Raw genomic sequence first — 26,869 nt, 5'->3', positions numbered from 1 at the left:
ACACGATGATAATGCACCATCGCATCTAGCCACGATTGTAACCAAATTTAAAGCCATGAACGCATCAATCAACCACCGTATTCACCAGTTTGGTTACGAGTGCTTTTTTTTGTTCCCAAACACAAATTGCCGCTGTGTGCAACCCGTTTTCAGACGATCGATGAGATGAAATAAAATTCGCTGAAGGAGCTGATGGTCATTCCAAAAAATGCTTATGAAAAGTGTTTCGCGGACCGTTGGCATAAGTGTATTACATCTGGCGGGGCTTACTTTGAAGGTGATAAAATAAATATCGATGAATAATTAAATTTTTGCGTTTTATTTACAATTTGTGGGTACTTTTTTGTCACAATGTATATGGTCAAAATGATTAGCAGCAAGTAAATATAATTTGATTAACCTATGCAAAAGAGCGAAATTAAGCTATAAGCTTCATTCGTGGCATGCTTTTACACGCATAATTCTTCTTTTTTGTACGCAGAATTCTTAATAATTTCTTTAACGCATTTCATTTTTACGCCGAAGTTGCACATCACGTTTGTACGGCTAGCTATTCTGGCAATTTGATACTTATTTATCGATTAACTAAGCCTTGATTGGTTTTACTTTAAGCTTAAAGGCTTATACAAATAATGCGAATTTTAAGTAGCATTTGTTGAAACGACTCTAGGTAGATGAGAACACACACTCATCCATAAAAATATTTGTATGTACATATGTACATGCGTACGCATACATATCTATTCACAATAAGCGTCAATATATTATACACATACGATAAATGTGGTGAGCATAAGCCGAGCTAATCCATAAACGTGATTGCTCTATGGCATCGGCGGGGGACGAGAGCCGGCGCGAGGCGACGGATAGAAAATCAGCAGTCAGCAAATATGGCAACAATAACAACCACTTTCACAGTAAACAGTTACGAAAATTTCAAATGCAACAATGATTAATCGGCATCTGTAATAACAACAACAAGAACAAATTGGTGAATCCAAGGAGGGCTTAACGTTTTACCCACAGGAGGAAATCTACGGAATGGGCCACAAGCGCTACTGCGAACGTGGACACAACAAAGGTTGAAATAAAAATATTTGTAAAAAGTAGAAAACGGCAAGTGGGACACGGAAACGGAGATGAACACGCAGATTCACAGCGGTGTATATGGCAGACAAAGCCCTTCATCCACACAGGGATGGGAGAATAGCGCGCAGATCTGAGTAAAAACAAAGACTTAAAAATACTTATAAATATTGTGCATACATACATACATATGTGCATACTCACAATGGCACAGAGTTATACTTGTTTGTTTAGTTGGTTGGAAGGTAAGCAGCTGCTCTATAGGTACTGCAAGCAACAAAAAACCAGATTTAGTGAAACCAATTTCCAATTAAAACTATTGAAATTCGTGCGAATGCACACTAGTCTCAAGATCACATGAACCTCTTTGGACAAAGCATTTGCAATTATTTACGAGAGTATCCGTAGCAAATTTGGGCACGATTAATTAAAGTTGGAAAAATAAATCTCAATACTCCGTAGATTTTAATTTGATGAAAAAGATGCTCCTTATGAATGTTTTAAATATTACAGCTACACTTTGGAAGTAAGGGACCATTTTCGTAGCATTTGTTGCGACGTTAAGAGACTCCTGAGTTAGCTCATACACGGTACTCAGGAAATCTCTCTTGGCTATTAAAGAGTCGAGAAAAAATGTAAAGTACCCCCCCTTGTGGCAAACCTTTACTCACGTTTCGATGAGCGTCATCCCATTCCCGATCATTCTGTCGCAGAGAAGACTGAGAGTGCTTGAATGGTTTGATTCGACCACAAATCTATCTATAGCTATTATGACCACTTTCGGCAAAACATTATTACTCGATAGCGGAGAGATCAATTCCATTAATGTCCTACCTTTACTATAAGCGTAAGTGCTTCTGAGAAACGATTGCTCGGCGCCTCAAACGTTTTCAGTAGGAACAAGTTACTGATAAACTTTAATGATGGAAATTCCAATTTCCGTTTCTATCTTTAATTTTACCGATAGGGATGGGGCTGTCCGAGAGTATTCCAGGAGATTCATAGCAACCCTCTATATCAAAATATTATCCTCGATGATTGTGACGATAGTTAACCGAGATTTGTTATGCAAAACCCTTTATATAGATAATTAAAGTGGGTACTCTCTATTATAATTTCAGCACATGCTTACAGAGCTTGTCCGGAAAGTGCGCGCGCCAACTGGGTAGAGGGTGTTCCTAGCTAACGAACGAGCGGCTGGTCAGTTGGCTCCGAGTACCTAGAGAGTCAGGACAAACATTTTCGCGCGGTCATTTTCTTTTTTTACATCCAAATCATCGTCTATAGAGAATTTGTCCCTCCTTTATGTGGAAGTTCTCAAGAGGCTCAAACGAAGGGTCAATAGGGTCCGACAAGGTATTGCACCCGATTAGAATTGCACCACGATAACGTCTCGGCTCACACCGTCTTTCTTGTGAACAGCTACCTAACCAAGGCCGGCAACCCAACACTTCCGCAGCCGCCCTACAACCCAGATTGGGCCTCCGGACTTTTTTGTTTCCTTGCCTGAAAAGGCCGATGAAAGGGGATCCAAGCAGCATGCACCTCGGCTCTCAAGGCTATTCCTGAGAATGCTTTCCATGACGCCTTCTATGCTTCGAAATCGCGCTGACAGCGCTGCATCGACGCAGAAGGAACCTATTGTGAAAGTTTTTGAAGAATTGCAACGATTGATTCATTAAATTTTTTTAACTCGACTCAGTCTTACTTTCCGGACAAACCCTGTATACATATGTACGTATGTGCATTTATTATTTTTGATCAAATAATCTTCACAGCGGTAAATGTTATGTTTCGATTCTTAATGGCTGCTTTCTTCCAGTAATGACTGTCTCATACGAAACCGTTATAGAAGTAAGCAGATATTTGTATGCCCTTTTAATCGATATATCATAGCCGCTGAAGTTAATGTTTTCGTAATTAAAAAAAAAACGATCCATAAAAGTAAATGTATTGGTAAATACTTAAGATATTTTAAGGAGAAATATGTGTATATAAGTATAAATATGTACGTACGTATTTGCACAAAACTTATTTGATTAGGAGAACTCTCTTCTTATTTATGTAAATATGTATGAATATATATGGAAGTATGTATATGAACATGCAGCACACAGGCAGATGATAACTGTAAGCTAGGAGGAAGGGCAAATTCACCACAGTATCTTGCGTATTCATTATGAATAAAAAGCTTGCGCAGTGGTGCGACCGCATAACCCTCCAGGGCTTAATTTGCAACAAAAGTAGCACAATTTAATATTTAAAAACAGAAAAGGCCGACGCCCAACTCCAATTCAACAACGCCAGTCACCAGCGGATGATGCGCGTGGTATCACTTACCGATGTATGCCCAAACATACCTACAACGCACATTCATTACAAAGGCGATGGCCAAATAGAAATGCCAACGCGGAGCGACACGAAAATGTTTCTATCTACGCGAGTAACTGATGGACTGATTCGTTCCAATTTTAGTTAGAGCATAGTTGAAGATTTCTTAACCAAGGTAGAGGGGAGGATTGGCGAAGGTTTGCCGACTTTAATGCGAAGCCAATTCGTGCCTGCCGCAACGCGTTTCGTGACGATCAAAGGCCATCAGTTGGCGAGCGAAAGAAATAATGTGCTTTTAGCGCAAAATCATCATCCTTTCTCAAAGCGGTTTTTTGTTATTGTTTAATCCGTAATTTGCAATGATGTCACGCAGGAGCTTCTTCTGCTTCTTCTATCGCCGATGGTGCCCCACTGAGTGGCTCAGCGAACCGGCTGACTGGCTCGCTGTCTATGAGACTGACTGAGTAACTGTGAACGTTAGTGCGGGAATGCCAAGGCCCAGAGCCAGGGTGAGGTGAGTGCACGACCATTGAAATCAGACGCATTTAAGTGCGAATAAATTTCAAAATGATTTGATTTATTTCTTCAACTTTGCTACACAAAAGGACTTACATTGAAAGGAAGCGAAGAGCCAAAGAAAATATACATAATAGGAGAAAGAGGAGGAAAAAGAAATAAGTCACACCAACAATAAGTTTATAAAAAGTAGTAGAAGGACGTCACGTTTTTGTTTGAGCGGGGAATGCTTGCTATTGTTGGTATTCGTCTAAGTACCAAGGGACCAGCTGAGAACTTGATTCAGAGAAATACAATATCTCACAAGTATTGAAATGCTCGAGGAAAAATGGGAAAATGTTAAAGCAAATGCGCACTAAAGCACACAAGCAATATCCAACGCACCTACAGACACACACGAATACGTACAATGGGTTGAAAAAGTTGCACAAGGACAAAAGCACACTCGACCGAACGCATTAATAACATCGCGCAAGAACAAATACAAACATATACATATGTATACGAGTATGTAAATGAAAACCCAATGCGGTTTCCCCTCGAGCTCCTTGGTCGCCGCATTTATCCTTTTTATTTCTGCGTGTTTTTTCGCGCTACCGGTCGAGGATATCAAAACAAAGTTGGAGGCATTGTTTAAGCACAAAAAACGATAAAAAGCTAAGCCCCAGAAATGCTTGCGAACAATACGGAAAATAAAAACTTTACCACTGCAAACAAAGGAAACAAAAAGCGCCGTTTAAATTGCGCACTTTAAGAAACACACATGCAGACACCATACATACATACATATACATATGAAAACCCGCAACAAAGCTCTACCGTTTTAAAACAGAATCTCATCCCTTCAAGCCGATTGTGATTAATATACATACATATGTACATATATACTTATGTACATTCATATATGCCTAATTTAGGCTTTACCATATTTGCGCGGAGAAATTTGTAATTTTATGCATATACAGGTAATATACGCTTTAACAGATAACGGTATTTGTGGGCACCATATACAATATGGATATTTTTCATTGCTTTGTCTGTAACAGCTGTTTCCGTTTTTTTTTAAAGAAATTAATAAAATAGTTTGTTCGTGAATTATTGGCCAAAAACAATACTCTATCGATGCTTCCGCCTTTACATTTTCCAGAATCCGTGTCACTTTTTCCTATTTCAAAAAACAAAGATAACTTTTAAGTGCCGTCGTTTTACAAGTATACTACTGTGTTCAATTTGAAAGGTGAATTTTGTCCATTTCATCACCTTCAAAGTAATCTCCTCCAGCTGCAATATACTTATGCCAACGATTTTTCCGCTCATCATTGCACTTGGAAAAATCCACCGTCGTGATGAGATCAGAGCCTTCTTCGATTCAACTTTTATATTATATCCTCATTTGAGTCAAACGGTGTCCTCGGAGTAGTCATGTGAATTTGCTGAATAGCCAGAAGTTACAAGAAGGTAAATCAGGCGAATGCGGTGGTTGGGGCACGATATTAGTTGAAAATATTCAATAAATTCAGACGTGGCAAAAATCGAAGAATTCACTCTTACAGCCTCACAAAATGACGCTTATCTCAAATACTAAAGAATATTTTGACGTGAAATTTAGCATAGATGTCACTAACAGTACTACCAACTTACAGAAACAAAAAACGCCAAGTATAAATCAAAAATTGACTTTTAAATTTGATCACAGTAGTAGTTGATTTTATAAACGCATCGCTGAAAGTACTAAGGCTATTCCAAAAATCGAGTTTGAGAAGTGTTAAAAGAAGAAGTGGTATATGAATGTACATATGTAAACGCATAATATCGAATGGGGCCTATTTTGAAGGCGAAAACATTAAGACAGAACAACCTAGGTTCGAGTTGATCTATTTTTGCCAATAAAACTTACTAATAAAATGTTTCCTGGGTTTCTTTGAGGTACCTCATAAACCAATCTACATACATACATATGTACTTATGCATATGGAGTTCGAAAATCTTTTTCTTAAGTATATGGAGCTAAGGGAAGTATTGAACCGATTCAGCACCGATTTGGCAATCAGGCAGGAAATAATTCTGTCCGAATTTCACGTAAATATCTTACAAAATTTCACCACTTTGGGGCTTGAACAGTTTTGGTTCGATTTGGCCAATATTTGATCATGAGGTGCACACTTTATTATTCCTGCACGTTCTATCTACTTATATTAAATGGTGTTCATTTATGTATGTACATATACATATATATACTAAAATGTGAAAGAACCAGATGGAATTTAAAATTTTGTTATATGGGAAGTAGGCGTAGTTGTAACTCCATTTCCTCAGAGTAACATAGGAATATTATGAGGATGCTACGTAACGAATATGGTTGAAATCGATCGATCAGTTCCAAAAATATGTGATTTAACGTAAGAGTGGGTACCGGTTTCTCGCTCTCGTGCCTGGATATACTCTTAGTAGTTAAAAAAATTCGTTACATAGAGAGTGAGCGGGATAATCCTCCAATTTTATTCATTTTCACACTGCAGATAAGAATTCTTATTATTTTTGCTGTGGGTGAATTTGGTTGTTATAGATTTAATGGTTTAAGATACATATATGCATGCATATTAGACAGTAAAATTAAAGGTCGCTCACTTTTTAGAAAAATTTAGTCCACAAGTGCCCCCATGCTACCGCGATCCCCTTTGCCTAATTACAATTCTATACATATGTATGTATGTATATACTTTATAAGTTTTTTTTTTAATTGCTTTTTGTGGATGTGGCAGTGATCCGATTACGCCTATCGTTCTCGCTTTTTTGACAAGAAACACTTGTACCAAGTTTCATCAATATGTCTTAATTTTTATTCAACTCGTCTCGTTGTCCTAATTGTTTATATACATATGACCGTACATCTATCTCGATTGCTCTAACATATGTACATATATTCAGAAAGACATCAAAAATATGAGTTGTACGTAGACTTTCGTCGCTCATTGTATATAAATAAATGATCTATTTGTATATGCGCGACTAGACTCTCGGTTCAAAGTCAAGTTAAAGGTATTTCTATACCCTTTTATGTTATGCAAATTCCACTGTGAAGGGTATAATCTTTGATCTTCATTCCCGAAAATTGTTTTTTTATGCTGCCGCATTAAAAGCGTTACTAAAAGAAAGCATACCCAATTCATATCTGGACAATAAACGCATAAAATCTGAATCGCCGTTAGCCAGATAAAACGACTCGTTGAATTTGCCGAAAGTTTTATAATGCAGAAATTTATCAACTGTTTGCCAACTGAGTGGAGTTTGACACACTGACTCAAATTAGCTTTCCACGTTTCTTTTAAGTTCACTATGATAAAGCTAGCCCCCATAGTTTAAAAATTTGAAATGAATTGTATTTTATATTAAAATTATATGTTTTGTATAAAAATGTAACGGTGCATAAATGTACATCCCACCTTCAACACAATGATTGCGGCTTAACTGAAGATAACGGTGCTTTTATGGTATATTTCCATGTTTATTCTCCTTTTCGTATCTGTGAAATAAATTGGTAATTCGATTACATGGACTCGCTTTTTATCATCAGGGTGGCAGAGTATTAGATAATAAAACAAAATTTTATGTGCCTCTAAAGCTTACCACATTCGTCATTTGATATTCCATGCTCATTGAGCCGCGCTGCCCGCCAAATGCGAGCACGGTTACACCCACTTTATGCGACTCGCAGCCGTTGCCATAAAATATTGTTCGTTGATTTCATTTCGGTCGGACTTTATGGCGCATAAAAGTATAAAATTAATACCAGAGACAACACATCGCAGCCGCCTGGGACCCATATGAAACATAACATACATACATACAAATAAACATTTGGTTTTTTACTTCTTGCCGTTTTTTCTGCGCCGGAAATTATTGCCTTTAAGGGCGTTTTTTATGCTAAATACCCCGAAACAATTGCCTTGTTGTTGTTATTAATAACCCGAATTTCGACAGGGGATGTGTACTGAGATAAGAATGTTGCAAAGCAACGCACACAGTGTTTGGCGAGGGGGAAGGGCGCTTCCGAATCTGATTATTCTGAAATTGTTTCGGTTTGTGCTTCTTGAACTTATTTGCAATGTGGTGCGTTCGCTCGAGCAGGGCGGACAGGGAATCTTCGCACCACACCAGACAACGGTTGGGAAACATGTTGGGCAAATGTGGATACAAAAGCCTTAATGCCCCTCTGCGCATTAAAGCTATCAACTTTTAAGGTAGAAATACACATACGCATAAGTATGTGTGTATATGAAACTGAAGAATCTTGAAAAGCTACGAGTGGAAACTAACATCCATTCAGTGAATGGTATGAGTCAACGGCAGCCCGAGCAAAGGACGCGTCTGCAGCGAGAAGAACTCATAACACGAAAACGTACAATAACAAATAAAATTATAGAAATGGAAACAAAAGCACAGAAAGAAAATACCTTTTTGCATAGAGCAGAGCAATAAAGGCCGAACGTGAGTCGGCAACAAAAAGCGTTTTGTTATGTAAAGATTGGTGAAGAAAGCAGGAGCGAAGTGGAAGCAGACGCAGCTCACACAAAAGAGTGAAAAGCAAAGTTTGCATGAGAAAGCGAAAAAGTTTTTTTGTTCAACAATAGGGCCTGGACCAAATGGAAACTGAGTAAAGAGACTTGCGTCAGCTGCCTTATCCACATCAATTACGCCATACAAGTAGTCAACCGGTTCGACAGTCGGCCCTGCAATCCAAAACATATGCACATATTTACACGTGTGCGTGCAATGCTACGATAGGATGAGCGAGTACAGAACGTGGCGAGCATTATTGGTTTGAGCATCATAGAATGTGGCACGAATCGAACTGGTTACATAAATGGGTTTGTAAGTACTTTATGGCTTTAAGATACGAATTTAGTTGACGTGGAAGTACGTCCTTGTGGCTCGGTGCGTCAACTGCTACATGTTTTCTTTTCATTTGAAATACAAACTTAAAAAGTGATGTACGTACATACATGCATATATGTATGTATATGTATAAATACAATTCATGTAAGGATAAATAATTACTATATATACATAGATATGTGTATGTGCCAAGTAATGTAGTGATGAATAGTTTTCAGGATGGATTCAGAATCGAATACGATGTATTAGCAAATGGCACGTTGTATTCATTATCTAGACTCAGCACCGTTAATTCTTTTTCCAATACCTCTACAACAATCCGCTTGCAAAATAATTTTCAAATGAGGAGAAACAAAGCATTAACAATTTTGTTAAGTCTAACCGTAACCAAATATATTGGTACTCGACGAAAGACACATTAACACTCTCAATATAGACGGAAATTTACGAAAAAAAAAACAAATTATTGTTCATAGCAGGAATAATAATGGCAACGAAAAAACAAATAAAAAATGTAAACTTCGGTGGTACCAAAGCTAGAATACTCTCCCAAATAAGCTTCATAGTTTCATAGAATAACCTGATTCTAGTTAATCAATTTCATAACAATCTCTGAAGAGTTTGTACAGTTGCCTTAGACAATAATTCATGTCGAATTACGTGAAGATATCTCGTCAAATTAAAAAGTTCGATCCGATCCGATCTCAACAATTTCTTAAGCGATTGTACCGTAGCCTTGAATAATAATATATTCCAAAATCGGTGAAAATTTGTCGTTAGGAATTATATCATTCAGTCTATATGGCAGAACAGTACCCAAGACAAAGGTACAATCACTGAAAAATATTTCTGATAGGATTAATATAGCTTTTAGCTGCCATAGAGACCGAATGATCTAAACCCAGTCCTTGTAAGGATTTGCATTTAATGAGGAATTTTCACGAAATTTGGCACGCATTATTATCCAAGGCAACGAAATAATTTTCTGGGTCTGGTAATACGAAATCGTTGGCTTTAGTCATGTTACCCTCCACTGCTGGGCGTGGCTTTACAAAAGCCGACGTGGAAGCATGCTGAAACTATATAGTTAAACAAATGTTTGTGGGTCGCTATGACTTTTTGTAAATGCTAGTATACGCTGGAGGCATGTATGTTTTCGAAAGATAATACCTATGTATTTACATAAACCATGTAAGGGAGCACTTATTTTAGTTAATGTAAAAATCCGTTGCAATTAAAGCACTCTAAGGCAAAGTTTACCAAAGTAAATTTAAACACATTTGAAGTCGTTTATTACGACTAAGTATATGCATACATACATACATATCTTCCGAACATTTTGCGACTAGTGAGCTATTGAAAAAACTGAAATCCAACTTTCTGGCACAAAAAAGTGTTGGCACATGCGTAAGGCAAATGCCGGTATGCTTAACTGTGTTTAGGTAAATACGCAAGTGTGTACTAAGAGGGGAACACGCACCTTTATAGAGGTTTAACCGGCAGAGAGTCACCTGAAATGCGCAATACAAAATGGTTAATTTGACTTTAATGACAGTTGGGCGCGTTTATTCGATGTCGGGGTGCCAAAGCGGCAAAGCGGGCCACCGAGCAGGTTGCATGAATAATTAGTTAAGCAGACACCACTGCACATACATACACAAATGCCGTCAGGTGCACACTCACACACTTACAATTATACACAGTTAAAGCTGGTATTGTTTGCAGCGTTAATGGGAAGCCGGAAATGAATGTGAAACGGTTTTTGAATGTATATTTGGGCTATCGAAGGCGCTTAAAACGCAAGCACTTGTATGAACATAAATTGGTAAAACAATAACTGTCCCAGCGGCGTATTGGCTATGAAACTAATGGCAGTTGGCTACCATGAAACTGACTGTGGATGGAAAACTGAAACCTCTGCGCTTTGGCGAGTCAAAAAATTTGCATAATTCCGTTGCTGTATAAAAAAAAACCAAGAACAGGAAAACAAATTAACTTCGGTTGCACTGAAGCATTAATATTTTTCACAGGTGCTTTTTTCATAGCACAGCATTAGTTTGGATGGCAGCTCCAAGCTATAGTGGTCCGATTTAAACAATTTCTTCCGACTTGTAGCGATGTCTTGGTTAATAACCTATGCCAAACTTCTTGAAAATATCTTGACAAAAGAGTTTCCCATACAAGGAATACGAGTTTCGTGAAAATAGCTAGACAACTTAAAAGATTTTCCATACAAGAACTTGATTCCGATCGTACAGTTTGTATGGCAGCTTTGCGCTTTGCGGATTATTTATATATGTATACATATATATACATATATATATACATATATGTGTATGTACATATTTTATATGGTTTCTGTTTGGGTGTTGCAAACTTCGTGGCAAATTTAGTATACCCTATTCAGGGCATAAAAACAGAAAACGAAACAAAAAAGGTGACTTATGGTAAACGGTTGAGCATATCGGCTGTAATTTCCCTAATTCATTTGCATACATACGACCATGTAGTTTATGTATGTGTGGTGTCTAAAATAAGCACTGTAATTATGGGTGTGTGTGTGTGTACTTATGAAAGATAATTGTTGGCGTTCGTTCTGTTTCCCTAACCATCCACATTATTGAGCCGCGCTGTTCGTCATGCTTGGACTCGATTGACTCTCGGCCCACAACGAAGGGTTGCACAAGGCGGCAGCGTACGCTTCATTGGCAATTTTTGTTTTTGGTGTTTTTGTTGTTTTGGTATTTCACTTAAGGGTCGGTGTAAGGGCAAAGCCATTAAGTTTTTCCCAATGCAAACAGACGTTTCTTTTAAGTTCAGAGCACGTAGTTAATCAAAAATGCAAAAACAGCAATAAGAATAACAACAACAACAATAATAACAAAATAATAGTAATAATGAATGAGTAAAAAAAATGTGAGACAAACCGAAAAAAAAATGAAATGTGAATAAATAAGCACGGCGAATCGCATGAATGGGGCTGGCTGGCCGGCCAACTGTCGACTGCTTAAATTATTTCTGCCGCCGTTGCCTTTGTGGTTATTAAAATATGTATTTCTTTGGCTGGCTGCTAGCTACGAATCGAATTGGGAATTATCGAACGCATATCGGAAAAGCACGTCAATGCACAGCCGTTCCACGGCTCAGGCAACAGACGCGCGGCCGCAAGTGACGTGACCGACTACCTGATTGGCTCCTTCCCTTGCGCTGCCTCGAAGCCAAGACAAAAATGCTGGCTCTGATGTTTGGTGAGGTGTGCTGTGGTGCCGTGTTGTAACTGTGTGTATTTGAACGGAGCGGTGGTGGCCCTCGCCTAACCCATACCAAGCTCGGCACATGAAAATTGCAGTAATCGTAAGCAATTTGGCAAGTAGTCATGCCGAACAGCAACTGCGGCTGCCGTCAAAAATAAACACACCGACTCACACAAACACACACATATGTACATACTTGCCTCACATTACCTGACTCGAGACATTAATAAGTAATAATAAATAACAACGCAGACGAAAAGGAAATGCTCGCATTGCATGTGGCCAACGGCGATTGGAGAAGAAGAAGCAAATGAAGTAAGGACGGGCGAGCTGGCAATGCCGAAAACCAAGAAACCGAAAATATAAAACGTTGTAATTAATTTTACAATTGCCGTACGTTTTTATCTATTCATCCAGAGAAGCACACCCTCGATCACACACACATAGGCACACTTGCTGGCATTGTATGAGCGTGGCGGACGGACAAAACATTTGTGCTATTGCACTTTCATCATATTTAAGTGCATATGTATGTATGTACATATATGAGAGAGTGTGTATTTTACCCCCTCCTGACAGTTTGTTACATCCGAGACCCTTATTTGGACTGCCGAGCGTTTTTGATTTAACTTGTCTGCCGTTAATTGCTCGACGTGCTGTCATTCTCATTTTTTACGCTCTGCTACCGAACCACTGAACCCTGATGACGAAGCCGCTTGTTAATTCTCAAAAAAAGCAATAACAACAACAGGTCGAATAGTTTTTGGTTGGAATGGCACTAATATAATTTCGTGCAGACTTGAAAAACTCAAAAGTATGGGTGCATGCGTGCCGGCGTTTACACTCACATACAAAATACAAATACACACTCATTAAACACTAACAAATGTGTGCATTTGTTGAAATTCTCGGGGCAAATGTTCAAATATATTATTAGAGCAATTAAATGGTACTGTTATTTCGGCGCTGCGTTTCAACCAGAAAATGAAGGGTTCCGAAAAAAGTTTAATTGAATGTTTTTGTAATTTTTGAATGTGTGGCTGAACTTTTTTCTGATGACTTTGGAACAAATTGGCATCCCACTCGCACTGAGATTTAATGACGATAACTATCGCTTAGAAATATTCAGGGTTCATTATTCTCCATTTTCGGTTAGCCGAGTCGAAATTACACAAGTTTTGTTCAGGGATTAGGTGAGTTTAATCGCGTTTATCTCAATATAATATAACCCGTCCATCCACTTTGGAGCAAAAAGATCCGAAACAATTCGCAATTTTGTTCAACTAAAAGTTGTTCTTAACACCTAAAACTGATCGAGACAGATGTAGAGCTATGTATCTACATCAAAATAATCAGGATGATGTCTCCAGTTGAATAGAATGATAACCATGTCCACCTTCCATATAACGGTTATGTTGAAAATTACTAAAAGTGCAGTAACTTACTACATAAAACGTCCGGGTCATTAAAATTTGAGAGTTTGGATGAAGGCTAGGCTGCCAACTTTTAAGTGAAATTATCCTGACATCATGTCATGCAATCGGGCTACGACTCCACTTCCTCTATTTCTTAAATTCAGGTCTAGTTGACAATTTAATGAAATTATCGCCTTAGTTTAGTTTTAACTACGATTTTGCTTTAATTACTTCGGAACAAACGTGAACTAAATTGTATTGCCAAAATGTCCGATTGGGTTCATCCATACTGAAACTTTACATACTTTTTTGTTCGTCACATGCGATTTATGATGAAACTTGATGTTACTATAATTGACACATCGCTCTCTTTTAGAAGCTTTTGGAAATTATCAACAACGAGAATAGAATTGAATAAATGGAAGGAAGTCAGATGGATCATACTGTTCATGGTCGCGTCTACGAAAAATAGACAAAGCAAAAAAAGAAAGAAAAAAGCTAAAAGTGAAAATGCTTAGCAGAAACTGGTTGAGAACACATCTTGGGCTCGGAATACGGTGAAATGAATAAAACGCAAATGAAGAGCACTATCGGCTTTTGGAACGAATGATTGAATGGTGGAAACTCGTGAACCCGAACAAGAAACTCTTGAATTTCCAACAGAAGCATCAGCCCGGCTTACGCAGCATAACGAACAGGAGTTGCTTAAGTACTTTTATGTTTAAGTGGAAGTTGCCATTGCACTAGAGTAAAAAATTACATAAATCATAAATCATGTGATGCAATAATGTACAAAAAAACACTGAAAGTCTGCTTACCAATAGAAAAACGAAATACTTGTCTTGAGCTAAGAAGATTGCAACGGAATCATAAAAGTTAGAAGCGACCCATGTAGGTGGACTTAGAAAATATACCTATAGATCGAGATGACGAAATTTGGACTTTTGAAACCTTCCTAAAGGTTAATTAAAGGTTATAGGTGATAAAATTAAAGGATTTATGCAACACTGGTTTTGCAGGTTCAACATGCCGCATGAGACGTGCATGCTGTATGTAATGTGAAAGTAACCTTGAAGAAATACACCTCTGGGAATAAACTGAATGTTAGAAAAGTTTCGATACGTTCTCGTTTCATTTTGGGTACTGAAAAGTCATTATTAGAATATTTCACAATTGGAACATTCGCCTTCACTGTGCATAATGTAATTGTAATTACATTTCCACTCATCTGTGTACTTAGTGTAGTTACATATGCTATAAATGAAACTCACGAAATGAACTGATGGTGATTTCAGGGCTTGACCCATCGGAACGAAAACAGTCATTAAGTGGAGCGTAAGTCCGATTAGCCATTACAGATAATTTGCACGTATAAATACCATGAAACTACGAATTTGTTCTGCACAGCGGACCTACACACACATACACAGACGTACGTCAATTATGAACAACCACTTTAGCTTTATTGCCAAATGCGTAAATGACTCGCATACATACATAAGTACATATACATATATGTATGTACATATGTCCGCAAGCTTCAGCGCCAAGTCTGCTCGCCACCTGCCCGAAACGGCTTCGGCCTCTATGGGATGCTCTGCCGCGACGAGCGTTGAATTCGAAAGCACCAAAGATGGACAGGGCGATCGTCAGACTAAATATCCGATTGCCATGTTCACATCGCGTACATATGTACATATGGAGGTATGTGTGTATATAGTATGGGACCCTTGGCAGGCCGCCTGGCTTTGGCTCGTCGGATGGAAGAGTGACAATGCGCATATGCCATGAAATATCCTCGCGTGAACAACAATGTGTGGAACAACCAAATTGGGCATAGAGAATAGTTGCGATTACGATGATTTGATCAGATGGAGGCCCACCGAGGCACATACACACACAAACGCACCCAAAGCTTATCCCATAGGAGGGTATGTGTTTATGCATTTGAAACGTCCATATATGTGTATGTATATATGTATGTAGAAGTATTTGTTATTGCAGATATACATATATGTATGTATGTATGTGAATGAGCAAACGATTGCTAGATATTTGGTCAGTTAGTTGCACCGTAATTTCGTAAATAATTGCGTTAAATGTGTGTATGTGCTATCGCATTGTGTTGCTGTTCAGTTGGCACAGCCGCATCGGTAGTGGAATAATATGATATTAAATGTTTGCGCCTGATGTTAATGTGCACCAATTGAAGCTGATGTGTTGAATTGTTGCCATTGCCGACATTATTATTACCTTTTTCTATGCCGAGTCATTGTTATTGTTTTCCAAGTTCGGCTTTGTAATTGCTGTCTATGCTGTCTGCTCAGGCTGGCCGGTGCATCGCCGATAATTGTGGTGGTGGCTGCGCTGATAATAGTTGGACTGTCGTTGCCGCAATCATCATCTGCCGCGCTGAAGCAACACAAGTGAATTTAATGGGGCAGTCCCAAAAAAGAACGGGCGCAGATAATCACCGCAAACAATCAAAAAATTAACGAAATGGAAAGCAACAATCTGTAGGAAATGGAATTGCTTTTCGTTGCTTCAAGTAAAACGATTCTCGATACTCTCTGTCCCCGATAGGATATGGTATTGTGTAATTTTTTATATCGCTGCCATCTTTTGTAGGCTGTATAGACTATGTAGAAAAAAAAACGAATTTTAATGGAAACATTTTCATAAAAAATATTTTCGAAATTTTATTTTATAATCTTTCAAACGCAAAACAGGAAAAAGAAATAACGTTAAATTTGGCCGCGCAGAAGCTGGATTACCCTTCACAAATAAAGAAGTTTTCTTACAAGAATTCTAATTCCATTTCAGAGTGAGTATGATTGGAAGGTCCTCATAGGAACCGTCGCCCACCTAGGTATAATCTTATATCTTATGAACTACTCGGAACATTTTAACGAAAGTTGGTGAATGACATTATTCCAATATTCTTATGTAAAATTGTGGTAATTGACGAAATCGGCTACAAAACACTCATATAACAATATTTTTTATTCCATATACTGTTTTCACGGTACAGTATTGTATGAAAAGTAAACAAATTATCGAAATAAAATGTTTGCTCAAATACTATCCCCAATGCCTGCACCATATAGCAGGACTGAAATAATGAGTAACTTATAGATATTAGTTTTTGTTCGCCGAGCGAGGACTTTACTTCTCAATTGAACACTCAGTCCGAAGTAGCACCTGTTGGCAAGAGTTATTCTGCGTTGGATTTTGAGGCTGACATTATTGTTGGTGTTAATACTGGTTCCAAGATATAGGAAATTATATGCTCGAAGTTATGATTGTCAACAGTGACGTGGGAGTCAAGTCGCGAGTGCGACGACTGTTTGTTTGAAGACAGGAGATATTACGCCTTGCCCTTGTTCGCTACCAGACCCATTTGCTTCCTTATCCGTTCTGAAGAAACCTAACGACGCGGCTGTTGAGCCCATTGATATATATAGTATACTATGATACTACTACCCCAGCAGCTGTTCACTCTTATAGAAGGTTGTACATGCTCGTTCAAGTTCTGCTGCTCGAATTATTTTCTCCAGCAGTAGATTGACAACAGATCACACGACAGGGAGTCTCCTTGGCAGCGCTTTTTCGTGCTGTCAAAAACAGCTTTAAAATCGAAGGTGGTGTGTGTCGATCCTCGTTACACGGGTATTTTAAAGATTTGGCGCATGGTGAATATCTGGTCAGTTGTAGATTTTCCAGGTTAAAGCCACACTGCCTGTTGACGGCAGGCTTTAATCTTTCAAATAATACGCTTGATAGAACCTTATAAGCGATGTGGAGGAGGCTTATCTCACGGTAGTTGGCGCAGATTGTGGGGACCACACTTAAATTCCAATCGTTGGACATACTTTCGTCCGACCATATTCTACAAAGAAACTGATTCATGCTTCTTAACATTTCTTCGCCGCCGTGTTTGAATAGCTTGGCCGGTAATCTATGAGGCCCCACCGCTTTGTTGTTCTTCAGATGGGTAATTGCTATTCGAACGTCTGCTCCATCGTCGGCCATTGGGGAATTGGGTTCGACATCTCCTGGTGTTATGCTTTCACTGCCATTTAGCAGGCTGGAGAAGTGTTCCCTCCACAATTACTAGATCACCTCTGGAGGTTCAACAAGAGTATGCTCCGGTCTTGAAACCTTCTGTTATTTGTCGCATAGAATTTTCAAGCGTTATCCCTGTCGGTCAGCTTGTTAAGCTCTTCATACTCACGCATTTCGACCTCTCTCTCATTTTTGTCTGCAAATGCATCTCGGTTCCTTCTTCAACTTTCGCGGTCTATCCCATCACACCCTTGTTGTGTCGATTGTTGCTAGGTAGGCAGTCTGCTTTCTCTCCTCATCGTATGAGCTGTTCTTTTGTATTTTCTATGCTGGAATTTATTACTACAAATAACCATATTCCGAGCCCAGCGAAGTCGATCAGCCTCCGTCCATTTGGGTATGTTTCCTCTTGAAAGCTGAATTTCCCGACGACGGAGTCTCTCTTTCACCATGAGTCCCATACCAAATGCCACAATGACCTACTCACCTCAGTCCTTGCCTCGTCCATCGCAATTCTTGGACTACGGACTGCGTTCACTCTAATGAAGACATCAACCAGCTGGGCAGTGGCACTTTCCCAATTAAGGTCCGGACATTCCGGGTGCATGCCCTAAAATCGTTAGGGGGATGATTCGTCTTCAAACGGATGTACTTTGGCTACCCAGAAAATAGACCGGAAGACCGGAAGTCGTTACCTGCTTGAGCCATATGTAATCGTTTCTGTGTCACATCGCCAAGAGAATTGCAATCAAAAACAAAAACAACTAAAAACAAATTAACGAGCTATTATTAGATATCGAACAAATAGATTTATGATCAACTGTGGAGATATCACTTGAATCGATTTCAACTCTGAGTTAAATAATGTTTTCGAGCCATTTTTGATATTAAAAGTAGACAAATTCAGAGGAATGAGGAATTTTCCATCATGACCGTGAAGGACTTGTGTTGCGTCGTTAAAAGATGCTTTAATAACTTTTGGCAATTGCTTTAGAAAATGCATTAGATGTAAATTGAGGTCTGTCCCTGCATTCTATTAACTTTGATCGAGTGTCAGAGAAACAAGAAATTACTTTCCATCAAGACAATATAGATTGAAGGAGCCCAGAACGGCACTTCTTTTATTGTCAATTGAAGGCATAGCAGAGGATATTTTCAAATCTAATGGGTGTTACCTATAAGTAGAGAAATCTTTTATTAAAGAAATGTACGAGCATTCAGAAGAAGTCTTTGTGCGCATTAAGACAACATTCTCACAACGGCTGGTTGTCGACATGCATCAGCATCTAATTTGCATATGAAACGTTTATCCTTTTCCAATATCTAAAATTACAAGTAAAACTGCCAGTCCACCAGACACTCAGTGAGCCAAACAGCCGGTCCTCACGCGCACATGCACATACTTAGTTCCCGCTTGTCTGGTCTGCTCTGTCCCGTGCAACTTTAGTCCAACTTAAAGCCGACAGATGGCTACTCACACACACACACACAAAAACACGAACATGTGAAATACGTTTTTTACGGCACAATTTACAGAGAATAAGTGATTGTCATGGCAGGGACGATGGAAATCGCTGATACGAATAACAAACCGGCCGGCCGTCACCGTCACAACTGATTGAGCGCCCGAAATCTGCAGCGGCAACAGCAGCAGTTCTTAATTTAAATGGTTTGTTAAAGAATACCTGAAAAGAAACCTTTATCAAATGAAAAGTTACGATTTGGAAAATATCACAATGGCATATTTAACAAGGCTCAATAATTAAACACGTTTCGAGTATTTATTGAAATACGAACACAATAAAGTGTAAGATCAAATCTATTCATGTTGTGTCCTTTCTCAATTTTTGGAACGTAATAGAATACCATTGCATTACACAGCAAAAAAAAAACGGTCATAATCCAACCCATTTCTCCTAGCCCGCCTAAATTTTATGTAGAGGTTATCCATTCAATTCAAAACTATAAAATGTGTATGTTTATTACCAGTAAATGTTCTGGAAGTTTAGGTGACAAAAAGCGTCTGCATTCAATTACAATATTCATAATTGCGATATTGTTTTACGAGCGTATGAATTTGCGCTTAAGCTGCATAATAAAGGTGAGCATCGACTCCAAACATATACAGGTATATGTCCATGGAATTTTGCCCTCCTCCTCGTTTAAGGTATCCAAACGATCCTTGTTCGACGAAATCCTATGTTCGCGGACGAGACGGGTCCATAAATTTTCGATTATATTTAGACCCGGAGACTATGGTGCAAACTCTAATACTTGGGGTCAATTTTATAATTTCCATTCCCGCGCAACAAATGAAATCGTTCATTACGTCGGGGAATATGACATAGATTTGTAGTATCACCATGACGTATAGCCCCATACATTAGGGAGCAGCCTCCCTGCTCCATACTGCAAAAAAGATTTTTTGTTTCAAACTCGCAGTTGTTTTCTGTAAAACCATTTTCTTACCTACAGAAAAAGCTTCCCTTAACATATATTTACACTCTTGCAGATTGTTGCTACAGAGTATAAGAGCATGTTGTAAACCTAAGGGATGTATTTATAACCTAAAACTGATCAAGATAGATATGTATATGGTTATGTAAATATATAAATGATAAAAATGACGGGTTAAAATCTGGAATAACTGTCTGTCTGTCCTACGTCCGTGCAAGCTGTAACTTGAGTAGAAATAATGATATATTAACAAAACTTGATAGTAATGATCATTGGCATCGTAAGAAATTTACTATTGTAGGTGGGCGTAATCGAACCACTGTCACGTCCACAAAACGTCGTTAATTGAAAACGTATAAAGCGCTATAACTAAGTACTAAATATAGCCGAAGAACTCATATTTGGAACAACAATTCACACTAAGGAGAGTCATCTGTTGTTCTAAAATCTTCAAAAAGTGGGCGCGACGCCGCACCTTGAAAAGTTAAATGCGTATACTTTCCAACCCAACAAAGCTATGTCACCCAATTTGACACAAGACAAAAAAATTTAATGTCTCTGATGCATTTAGTTATTGTTTTATCGCCCGATTTTGCATACCGGTTTTGCATATCGGGCGATAAAACAATAACTAAATGCATCAGAGACATTGAATTTTACACTCGAGATGGTATGAGAAGGAGCCGGTGTTAAATTTGAACAACGGACGTGGCACAGCCCTCACTTCGGTGAAAATCCATTTCCATTTGCTACATAACATTCTTCTGGCATTTCTATCTTATAGTGCAAATGGGACTACAACTACGCCTATTCCCCATATAACGTAATTTTTATAACGAGATAAAACTTTGCACGAATACTCTTCTTCTTCTTAATTGGCGTAGACACCGCTTACGCGATTATAGCCGAGTTAACAACCACGCGCCAGTCGTTTCTTCTCTTCGCTACGTGGCGCCAATTGGATATTCCAAGCGAGGCCAGGTCCTTCTCCACTTGGTCCTTCCAACGGAGTGGAGGTCTTCCTCTTCCTCTGCTTCCCCCGGCGGGTACTGCGTCGAATACTTTCAGAGCTGGAGTGTTTTCATCCATCCGGACAACATGACCTAGCCAGCGTAGCCGCTGTCTTTTAATTCGCTGAACTATGTCAATGTCGTCGTATATCTCGTACAGCTCATCGTTCCATCGAATGCGATATTCGCCGTGGCCAACGCGCAAAGGAGCATAAATCTTTCGCAGAATTTTTCTCTCGAAAACTCGCAACGTCTACTCATCCGCTGTTGACATCGTCCAAGCCTCTGCACCATATAGCAGGACGGGAATTATGAGTGACTCATAAAGTTTGGGTTTTGTCTGTCGAGAGAGGACTTTGCTTCTCAATTGCCTACTCAGTCCGAAGTAGCACCTGTTGGCAAGAGTTATCCTGCGTTGGATTTCTAGGCTGACATTGTTGGTGGTGTTTACGCTGGTTCCAAGATAGACGAAATTATCTACAACTTCAAAGTTATGACTGTCAACAGTGACGTGGGGGCCAAGTCGCGAGTGCGACGACTGTTTGTTTGATGACAGGAGATATTTCGTCTTGCCCTCGTTCACTGCCAGACTTATTCGTTTTGCTTCCTTGTCCAGCCTGGAGAAAGCAGAACTAACGGCGCGGGTGTTGTGGCCGATGATATCAATATCATCGGCATACGCCAGCAGCTGTACACTCTTATAAAAGATTGTACTTGCTCGATTAAGTTCTGCAGCTCGAACTATTTTCTCCAGCAGCAGATTGAAAAAGTCGCACGATAGGGAGTCGCCTTGTCTGAAACCTCGTTTGGTATCGAACGGCTCGGAGAGGTTCTTCCCGATCCTGACGGAGCTTTTGGTGCCGCTCAACGTCAGTTTACACAGCCGTATCAGTTTTGCGGGGATACCAAATTCAGACATCGCGGCATAAAGGCAGCTCCTTTTCGTGCTGTCGAAAGCAGCTTTGAAATCGACGAATAGGTGGTGTGTGTCGATTCTCCTTTCACGGGTCTTTTCCAAGATTTGGCGCATGGTGAATATCTGGTCGGCTGTTGATTTGCCAGGTCTAAAGCCACACTGATAAGGTCCAATCAGTTCGTTGACGGTGGGCTTTAATCTTTCACACAATACGCTCGATAGAACCTTATATGCGATGTTGAGGAGGCTAATCCCACGGTAGTTGGCGCAGATTGTGGGGTCTCCTTTTTTATGGATTGGGCATAGCACACTTAAATTCCAGTCGTTGGGCATGCTTTCGTCTGACCATATTTTACAAAGAAGCTGATGCATGCTCCTTATCAGTTCTTCGCCGCCGTGTTTGAATAGCTCGGCCGGCAATCCATCGGCCCCTGCCGCTTTGTTGTTCTTCAGGCGGGTGATTGCTATTCGAACTTCTTCATGGTCGGGTAATGGAACGTCTGCTCCATCGTCATCGATTGGGGAATCGGGTTCGCCTTCTCCCGGTGTTGTGCTTTCACTGCCATTCAGCAGGCTGGAGAAGTGTTCCCTTCATAATTTAAGTATGCTCTGGGCATCGGTAACTAGATCACCTTTGGGGGTTCTACAAGAGTATGCTCCGGTCTTGAAACCTTCTGTAAGCCGCCGCATCTTTTCGTAGAATTTTCGAGCATTACCCCTGTCGGCCAGCTTATCGAGCTGTTCGTACTCACGCATTTCGGCCTCTTTCTTCTTCTGTCTGCAAATGCGCCTCGCTTCCCTCTTCAACTCTCGGTATCTATCCCATCCCGCACGTGTTGTGGTCGATCGTAACGTTGCGAGGTAGGCAGCCTGTTTTCTCTCCGCTGCGACACGGCACTCCTCGTCGTACTAGCTGTTCTTTTGCACTTTCCGAAAACCAATGGTTTCGGTTGCAGCTGTACGTAAGGAGTTTGAAATGCCGTCCCACAGTTCCCTTATACCGAATTGTTGATGAGTGCTCTCAGAGAGCAGGAGTGCAAGCCGAGTAGAAAAACGTTCGGCTGTCTGTTGTGATTGCAGCTTCTCGACGTCGAACCTTCCTTGTGTTTGTTGGCGTGCGTTTTTTGCTGCACAGAGGCGGGTGCGAATTTTGGCTGCAACAATATAGTGGTCCGAGTCGATGTTAGGACCTCGGAGCGCACGCACATCTAAAACACTGGAGACATGTCTTCCGTCTATCACAACATGATCGATCTGGTTGGTGGTTTTTCGATCCGGAGACAGCCAGGTAGCTTGATGTATCTTCTTATGCTGGAATCTAGTACTACAGATAACCATATTTCGGGCCCCGGCGAAGTCGATCAGCCTCAACCCATTTGGGGATGTTTCCTCGTGGAGGCTGAATTTACCGACCGTAGTGCCAAAGATACCTTCTTTGCCCACCCTGGCGTTGAAGTCGCCAAGCACGATTTTGACATCGTGGCGGGGGCATCTCTCATAAGTGCGCTCCAAGCACTCATAAAAGGCATCTTTGGTCACATCGTCCTTCTCTTCCGTCGGGGCGTGGGCGCAAATCAGCGATATGTTGAAGAACCTCGCTTTGATGCGGATTGTGGCTAGACGTTCATTCACCGCAGTGAATGATAGTACTCGGCGACGGAGTCTCTCTCCCACCACGAATCCAACACCAAACTTGCGCTCCTTTATATGGCCACTGTAGTAAATGTCACAAGGACCTACTCGTCTCTGTCCTTGTCCCGTCCATCGCATTTCTTGGACGGCGGTGATGTCAGCCTTTATTTTCACGAGGACATCAACCAGCTGGGCAGCGGCACCTTCCCAATTAAGGGACCGGACATTCCAGGTGCATGCCCTCAATTCGTAGTCCTTATTTCGTTTGCCATGGTCGTCATCAAAAGGAGGGTCACTCATCCGAGGCTTGTTGTTCCTTTTCATTGGGGGTGTTTTTTTACGTGGCGGGTCCCAAACCCAGCGCACAACCCTATGCAGGGGATGTTTCGCCTTCTCACGTTAGCTCGCCTTCAAACGGATGTTCTTAGGCTACCCAGAGGATACTTGGTCAAAGACCGGAAGTCGTGAGCTGCTTGAGTCATATGCAAAAGAATCGTTTCTGGCCACTCCCAAGTGAATGGCGATCAGAGAACTTTCCTCACTTGCGTGAACTTCTACACATGACTCCATCCTCCCTACACATGACTCCATCCTCCACGAATACTGCCTTTGAAATATGTCACCTCATATATTACCAGAAATTATCCATATCGGATTAAAAATGTTCGAGTTGACTTTTTGGCGAAAATATCGATCATTTCGTGGGATATGTAATTGAAATTTGGAGAGAATACTTTTCTGAAGTATGTCTGAATGTCAAAATGGATCAATCGCGTCAATATTTCCCATAGCTTCCATATACTTTATATACATATGTGTGAGTTATTACAATGAAAATTATTATGTATATTTGTGCCTAAAATCGGGTGAAAACTTGACCTAAATCTTGTGTAACTAATAACAGAATTTTGAATATCAAGCTGACTTTACTCCATACAGATGGTTTAAGAGACATATTATATGATATACCTTAATGAAACCCATAAAGCATTTAATTAGTAAATGGCATGTTAATATTATGAGGTATTGGCTAAAATAAATAAAATCGATTGAGCGCAATTTAGTATAATTTTTGCTTTAAATAGTAATCCATTCACGATTTCGCCGAACAATGTAGTTTAACCCTTTCACTACAGTTTGCAATATAGCCGGCTGTGATCCGTGCAAGGTTACACCCGAACTTCGCCCCCTTTCTTGTTAGTATTAATGTTACTTCATAAATTCTTCTGAACTAGCCCTTAGGCGGCCTTTAATAACTTGTCACAAACGTCTTATTTTATTTTTGTCTACAACTGTTATAAGAACCATTAAATATCAACTTAATTTTCCTAGTATCAACAAATGCATTGTAACGTTTCGTTTTGTTGTTATCGTCAGTTGAATGCAAAAATTCAGTGTTGAAATTCAATTAATTTCAGCGCCGATTTTAAAATTTTCAAAGTTAAAATAAAAAGTGTTTTATCGAAATATTCATACGGAAGAATTTTTTTGTGAATAAGTAAGTTAATTTATTTTAAGGTGATATACTTCTTAATAAAAAATAATAAGTATTTTGAGTTTTAAGAACACAAACACGAAGACCGCCCCAGAGCGGCCTTGCCTGTTGCGAAATTTTTCTTAGGTATTTCTTTGATTACTATTTATTTTTATTTTTATTTTTTTGAGAAATGGAGCACAGAAATAGCAGGGAATTTAATCTAAGTAAACTTAGTGATGAAGAGTTGGTCCAATTAATGGAATCAGTTGAAAAAGATGAGGGTGATAGTGATTTTAACAGCGACGATGAATTGAACGACCGCGGTTATATGCCTGATGAAATCTCTTCGGAAAATGAATGAAGCAACTGATTCATTTATACAAATCACCGGTATGTCCTTGAATATAAGTTCAATTGATGCTAAACCTGTAGGATTATCAATGCTTACTAAAATACCTTAAGCATCTTCAGGTATAGGTAACGGGTGATTTTTTTGAGGTTAGGATTTTCATGCATTAGTATTTGACAGATCACGTGGGATTTCAGACATGGTGTCAAAGAGAAAGATGCTCAGTATGCTTTGACATTTCATCATGAATAGACTTACTAACGAGCAACGCTTGCAAATCATTGAATTTTATTACCAAAATCAGTGTTCGGTTCGAAATGTGTTTCGCGCTTTACGTCCGACAAATTTTGTTCAGCGATGAGGCTCATTTCTGGTTGAATGGCTACGTAAATAAGCAAAATTGCCGCATTTGGGGTGAAGAGCAACCAGAAGCCGTTCAAGAACTGCCCATGCATCCCGAAAAATGCACTGTTTGGTGTGGTTTGTACGCTGGTGGAATCATTGGACCGTATTTTTTCAAAGATGCTGTTGGACGCAACGTTACGGTGAATGGCGATCGCTATCGTTCGATGCTAACAAACTTTTTGTTGCCAAAAATGGAAGAACTGAACTTGGTTGACATGTGGTTTCAACAAGATGGCGCTACATGCCACACAGCTCGCGATTCTATGGCCATTTTGAGGGAAAACTTCGGACAACAATTCATCTCAAGAAATGGACCCGTAAGTTGGCCACCAAGATCATGCGATTTAACGCCTTTAGACTATTTTTTGTGGGGCTACGTCAAGTCTAAAGTCTACAGAAATAAGCCAGCAACTATTCCAGCTTTGGAAGACAACATTTCCGAAGAAATTCGGGCTATTCCGGCCGAAATGCTCGAAAAAGTTGCCCAAAATTGGACTTTCCGAATGGACCACCTAAGACGCAGCCGCGGTCAACATTTAAATGAAATTATCTTCAAAAAGTAAATGTCATGAACCAATCTAACGTTTCAAATAAAGAACCGATGAGATTTTGCAAATTTTATGCGTTTTTTTTTAAAAAAAAGTTATCAAGCTCTTAAAAAATCGCCCTTTATATGTTTTTCATTCAAAGTTTGCACTTGATTGCCTCAGCCGGTAACATATGTGTTATAGGTATTGAAAATATCTCCAAAAAATATGATTTTTTAAACATTATTTGGCAAAGCAAAAATATGCGTTTGCATGTGAATGAAGTGACTTTCCGCGCCAACTCACGCTTACCGCTAATTGTTCTGCTATATTTTTATTGTGGAAGAAACAAAACGCGCTGCTTGTTCTGAAAACGTCAACCGCCAGTTTAAGATCGACGATGAAGAAGTTGTTAAATACATTGGCGTACTTATTTATATGCCCGTTTACCGTTATCCGAATTTGGAGAACTATTGGAGTAAAAATGCTTTCCCTCCAATTCAAGAAACAATGACTGTAAAACAGTTTTTGGC

General features: G+C 39.6%; 1 long non-coding RNA gene across 1 annotated transcript in view; it reads left to right on the top strand.

The window, feature by feature from the left end:
• Window positions 1-26,425, top strand: part of LOC125776542 (uncharacterized) — a 148,338-nt gene extending 121,913 nt beyond the window's left edge. Inside the window, exon 2 of the long non-coding RNA XR_007421796.1 lies at window positions 25,533-26,425. This is a non-coding gene — a long non-coding RNA (uncharacterized LOC125776542). The remainder of the gene's footprint in view (window positions 1-25,532) is intronic.
• The last annotated feature ends 444 nt before the right edge of the window (window positions 26,426-26,869 follow it).

This window comes from Bactrocera dorsalis, chromosome 2 (assembly GCF_023373825.1).
Source record: "Bactrocera dorsalis isolate Fly_Bdor chromosome 2, ASM2337382v1, whole genome shotgun sequence".
Taxonomy (NCBI): Eukaryota; Metazoa; Arthropoda; class Insecta; order Diptera; family Tephritidae; genus Bactrocera; species Bactrocera dorsalis.
This window is presented reverse-complemented; position numbering and strand designations above follow the sequence as displayed.